General features: G+C 45.9%; 1 protein-coding gene across 1 annotated transcript in view; it reads right to left on the bottom strand.

The window, feature by feature from the left end:
• SYBU (syntabulin) overlaps positions 1-1,712 on the bottom strand; it is a 107,065-nt gene extending 105,353 nt beyond the window's left edge. The window contains exon 1 of the mRNA XM_058564807.1: positions 1,675-1,712. The gene's annotated coding sequence lies outside the window, so the exon portion shown is untranslated. The remainder of the gene's footprint in view (positions 1-1,674) is intronic.
• Between the last annotated feature and the right edge of the window lie 4,288 nt (positions 1,713-6,000).

Consider the following 6,000-nt stretch of genomic DNA (forward strand, 5'->3'; position numbering starts at 1 on the left):
TTTCTGAGAAGAGAGATTCAGACACTGGAGCTGCTCTTTGCTTCTGCTGCCCAGGGTCTGTGGTCGGGGCCAGAGGACCTGCAAGGAACCTAGCAGTGGAGGTGCCTGCTTTCCTTGACCTCACTGCTTGTTCAACACAGAAGAACATGATAAAAACAACAGGAAAGCAGCTTTCCCCAGGTGACTCCTTCCATTTAAAGCTTTAATAATCTTTTCCCACGCACCAGTTTAAGCTTACAGATCTCTTTCTCTGTACAATTTACCCATTTTACTTTTTTTTTTGGTGAGGAAGATTAGCCCTGAGCTAACATCTGTTGCCAATCCTGCTCTTTTTTGCTGAGGAAGATTGGCCCTGGGCTAACATCTGTGCCCATCTTCCTTTACTTTATACAGGACGCCGCCACAGCATGGCTTGATAAGCGGTGTGTCAGCGCCTGGCATGCGAACCCGCGAGCCCCAAGCCAAAGAAGGGGAGGGCGCCAACTTAACCACTACGCCACCAGGCCGGCCCCTACAGTTCACCCATTTTAAATTCAAACCTGTTGATGACACCCAGAATGTTTTGAGCTCATCAGCTGAGGCCTTCAACAACACATTGTTGAAAAATAGGTCCTCCCTCCTCACCTGAAACAATCTGTATGAAAAATCCCCAAGGAAGTAGAAACTCGAAAAGTGTCCTCCGGGGACTTTGGCATCCACATCTTTGGAGCGATCTACTGAGGCTTTCTTTTCGGATACCGTAAAGTCGTTACTGAACCTTCCTTATCAAAAGGCACCATTTCTAAGCCCCACTCCCGAGGACAATTAGTAAAGGGCGACCCAAAACCACTGGCCTGGTCAACCTTGCCTGTTGCAACGAGACGTCCAGCCCAACCGTCTCAGTCACCAATCAATCAGGGACGCTGTCCCTCAGTCTGCCTCTACTGAGTCTCCCTTTCCTGGATACCCCCAGGCACTGGAAGGGGCCTTCCCGGGGTCCCGAGCGCCCATCTCGGCCCTCATGGGACCGCAAGGATCAGTCACCCTTCCGTGCCCGGGGGCACTGACAGCAGAGCCCGCGCAGACGCCTGGTCTTACCCTTTCTCTGCCAGAAGGGCCCCATCGCGCCGTCCAGGAGGAGGCATCCACGCGCGCCCGAGTGGCCGTGGCCCCGCTGGGCCGGGGTCGGGTGCGGACGAGACCGGGCGCCGCCGCTGATGTGAGCTCAGGCTCGGGGAGTCGGGCCCGGCCCGCTCCGCCCGCGCCAGCCCGGGTCGGACACGTGGTGCCTTCGCCGCCCGCACGCTCGGGTCCCTGCGGCCTCTCGGCCTCCGCAGCCGCTGGAGCGCGGCCGGGGCTGCGCACGAAGCGGGGAGAGAGGCGGGGGACCAAAGGGCCGGCACCAGTAGGTGGGGCGCAGGGACGTGCCCCGGCGAGGGCTGCGCGCCAGGGGTTCCAAGGTCCTGCTCCCGGGGCTCCCGATCTGCAGGCTCGGCCCCTGTCGCCAGGGCCCCAGCAGCTTGAGCTGCAGGCTCTGTTTCCCGAAGCCGCGCGGGGGCGGCGCATTGCAGAGGCTCAGGGTTCCCGCCGGTTGAGGGAACCGGCGAAGGGGGGAGGATCTGCGGTGCGCGACCCCCTTCTCGCGCCTGCCCGGATCGGGCCTGGGGCCGGAGTCCGCTCGCGGTCTTCACTCACCCTAGTTAACGAAAACGCTGTCCCCGCGCTGGTGATGCAAACCACTGCAAACCGCAGCGTGGACCTGAGGTGCCCTTCAGGCCAGTCTCTCCCTGGGAAAATTCCTCTGGCGACCACAGCCTATCTGTCTGGGGGCAGCTCAGGAGGCACCGCCCAAAACTGGAGAGGAAGACTGACCTGCAGCCACAAGTTCTTTCCGACTTCACCTTGGGCGCCTCCTAAACAACGTGCCTCTGTCTGAATTTCCTGATCCTGGGGATAAACGTGGCCATTTACTTTCTAGCTCTCGGGGGAAAATGGCGATTGGGTTTAAAAAAACAAAATAAAATACTCCAGACTTCTTTAATAGCAAATACAGTGTAGATTAATTTGTATTGACTTTAAGAAAGGCTGAAGGAAACCTCCGAACTGGAAAGAAAACGGTTCTAATTTGTTAGTCCAAATGCAAAACTAATTCTTCACCCCCACTGCTGCTTTTCTGGGAAAGTGGGTTTTTGAAGAGCTGAGTGGGAAAATACTTTCTTTCCTCAGAATTGCCAGAGTGCCAGGTGGCCCCGTCAAGAACATTCAGCTTTGCTGAAGAGCTCCATGATGTACCTGGTTGCATCCTCCTGCCCCACCACAGCTAAGGGTCGAAGAGCAGCCACCACAGTCAGGCTAAAGGCTCTTCCAGGTGAATTTCTTATGTTACTTGCTTACTCTTAGATTAATCCTCATATTTACCCTAAAGGGCACTTTCTGTACAGAAGACTGCTTCTGGAGAACAGCATCCCTGCCCTTACGCTGACCCTCTTCTCTTTTTCCTGGCTCCCCTTCTCAGGCTATGCGTGAGAGTTTAGCACACACAGTCAGCTTAAGGTACAACCGACTTCTCTTTGTGTGTTTGAGAACTTTACAGTGCAAAGTTCATACAGTTGAAACCCAGCAGTCTTAAATTATTTATCTTGGCACATATTAAATGCATGAAACATTTTATTCTGTTGTTCCAACTCATTTTCCTCTGGTCATCCCTTCTCCTACTTCTCTCATCAGAGGCTCAGACTCTTAGGTTTCTTCTCTCTGGTGTTTTCTAAGTCTTGGAAACCCTCTCCTCCATTAAAAATGCAGATTCATAACACACTGGAACCCCATCACAACGAAAATTCTTCTTTCGCCAAATCTTGACATTACTAGATATTAGTATGTACCTTGCCCCCTCGCTCCCATTCAAGGTGGAACCAGTGAGTTTAACTCCCTCAACCTTCAACAGGGATAACCCCACGCCTTTGGCGTCTCGTCAGATCTGCTGTCTGCACCTGCATTTCCTTCACCAGCTATCTCATGGTCTCTTGGGACTGTGTCCTAGGAATTTGGTTTTCTCTCTTCTTTCTCTCCAGAATCCAAGCTTCAAGGCCCTCTGCATCAGATATTCCTGGATTATTTCTTTTGAATCCCTCTTAGTTCTTTATAAGATTGTTGTAAAGCTAAAAAAGAAAGTGCATGTAAAGTGCCATGGAAATGTAAGACTATTGGGTTTAAAGATAACCAGTCTCAAGCCCTTGCAGTTTTATAGCTTCCTTTGAAACAGGGATTCCAACCCGTCTGGAAGGAAATGTCATTAGATTTTTATCTAATGGGAGAGTGTGTGTGTGTGTGTGTGTGTGTGTGTGTGTGTGTGTGTGGTGAGGTGAGGTGGGATGGGGTGGTGTGGGATGGGTATGAATGTGGTAAAATGGGGAAGAGGGTTGGGTGATTTGGTACTGACGTGGAGTTCCTGAGTGGGAAACGCTAAGTGAACTAGAAGACGGAGGAGGAGGAGGAAAATCCTGTTAGGAATAGTTTTCATCAGAGTGGGCACAGTGCTGGCTGCTGTGGAACAAGAGGAGGCGCTTGTCCCTAGGAGCTTAGTTTCCTACTCGTTGTCCATATACGTCCTCCACAATGCATCTTCTATAAAATGACCTTCAGAATTAAGAATACAAAAATTTCTCTAGACAAATATCCGAGCACAAACTGCTGAACTCAGTCTTTCCTGGACATGTTACAAGAATACAGTGTATTGTAGAAACTGTTGTAGAATTCATTTTGGGAGTAAGGTTTAAACCAGGGGGTTTATAGAATCTTGGAGATGGAAGGGACTTTAAAAGATTATCTAATGAAGCCTTTGAGATGTTGCATCAATCGCGCTTCCTCAGTTCTTGATTCCCTGTTTCTTCTGTCTGGCACCCAACTCCTTCTCAACACCCATGTTTCCAAGCCAGGACTCATTCCTCTTGGCTGCCAAAAAAAGTCTTTATCTCTTACCTACTTGTTTCTTCCTAGATTCTAGACTAGAGAAGATTCTCTTTTGATTTCTCTAGACTTGAGAATAATGTTAAATAACCAGCTCACAAGTTGGAAGGTTCCAATGGTGCCCAGAAGCCACATGGTCCTATAAGAAACCCAAAGTTAAAGGAAAACAAATTCAGTTAAAGTGATTGCAAAGAAATGCCAGCCTTTCTTTTCTAGGGCTAAACTGTAATTGTCTTGCACTAAGAATATTTGAAGTTTAGTTTCTTCATTGCTTTTATCAAAATATGTAGAGCTAGTACCTGTCTGTAATTAATTTATTCATTCAGCAACATTTACTGAGTACCACATTCCAGACCTACCTTGTTTTTCCTTTTCCTCTTTCCATTGCCTTACAGCTTGTTTGTTAAAATGTGATTAGATTGATATGTTTCTCCTCCAAGTTGCCAGAATGGGGAGGAGCTCACATTTGCTGAGTGTGTATTATATACCAGGCACTAATTTACACCATCTAATTTAATTATTACATTTTTCTTAAGAAGTAGTTATTCTTAGTACACGTTCCTGATGAAGAAAAGAAGGTCCATGACTTGTTTACAGTCACAAAACTAGTAAATGGTGGAGTGGAGATTTGAACCCAAAAATTTTTGATTACTCTGTATTCTTTTTCATTGTGGGGGTTTTCTGGAGGCCATGCCTTTACTCAAAGAAATAAATCAAATACTAGACACTATTGCAGGATGGACAGGGAGTAGATTTGGTCATGTTTTGTGCTCTCAACTCAAACATGCCAGTAGCTTTCTCTTTTCCTATAGAAAGGGCTGGGCTAGAGTCTAACCAAAATGCTTGGGAATACTGGAGAACCATGTTAGATTCCCTTCAACTACACATATGAGATGAATATATATTAAAAAATACTCTGGAGAAAATTATTTTATATGACTATAAAAATACTTAAAGTATTAGCCAAGCCAACAACTTTTATTCATAACAGATAGGTTTAGTGAAATGAGATGCATGGTGAATTTCAGCAACTCATATACCCTCTCTGAGCCTGTAGTTCTTCCTCTATAGAACTAAACTAAGTAATAAACTAAGTAAACTTCATCTGTAGAACTAACACAGAAGTAATAATTATAATGCTCCAGCAGTCCGAGGTGTCATAGGAAACAATGGAAGCAAAAGTTCTTTGAGAACTGTAACTACATGTACATTATTGTATATGACAATAAGAAAATAACTAAATGGAAATTACATAGTGAATTAAGTGGAAAAGGAATTTTTTTTTTTTTGGTGAGGAAGATTGGCCCTGAGCTAACATCTGTTGCCAATCTTACTCTTTTTGCTTGAGGAAGATTGTCACTGAGTCAACATTTGTGCCAGTCTTCCTCCACTTCATATGTGGGACGCTGCCACAGCCTGGCTTGACGAGTGGTGTGAAGGTCTGCACCCAGGATCAGAACCAGCGAACTCCAGGCAGCCAAAGTGGAGTGTGCAAACCCAACCACTAAGCCACCAGGCTGGCCCTTGGAAAAGGAATACTTTATAATTCAAAAAAGTTTTGATCACAGAGTCATGAAGTTTTAGCATAAATGGACATTTTATAGATTATTTAATTTCCTGCATTTTACAAATGAAGAAACAAATGCCCAGAGAAAGGAAATTGTCTACAGTCAGATCATGTCCTTAAGAATAATGTTGAAAATTCTAAAATAAGAAAGTGGTACCATAGGACTAGGCAGAGTCAGTCAATAAATATTTGAGTACCTACTATATATCAGGCACTGTTTTAGATGCTGGGAATGTAGTGGTGAACAAAACAGTTTGCATTCCTTCTCTGCAAGATCTGATATTCTAATGGAGAGAGTCAGACTGTGTATATATATGCATATATACATATACATGGATTGTGTATATATATGTATGTATGTATCATATGTGAGATAATATTGGGTATAAGAGTGTGTGTGTGTGCGCAAAATAAAGAGAAACCAAGAGGCTATTAAGGTCATATTTTTAGGCGGGGCTTTGACATTAAAAAATCACAATAAAATCTAC

Source organism: Diceros bicornis, chromosome 21, assembly GCF_020826845.1.
Source record: "Diceros bicornis minor isolate mBicDic1 chromosome 21, mDicBic1.mat.cur, whole genome shotgun sequence".
In the NCBI taxonomy this organism is placed as follows: Eukaryota; Metazoa; Chordata; class Mammalia; order Perissodactyla; family Rhinocerotidae; genus Diceros; species Diceros bicornis.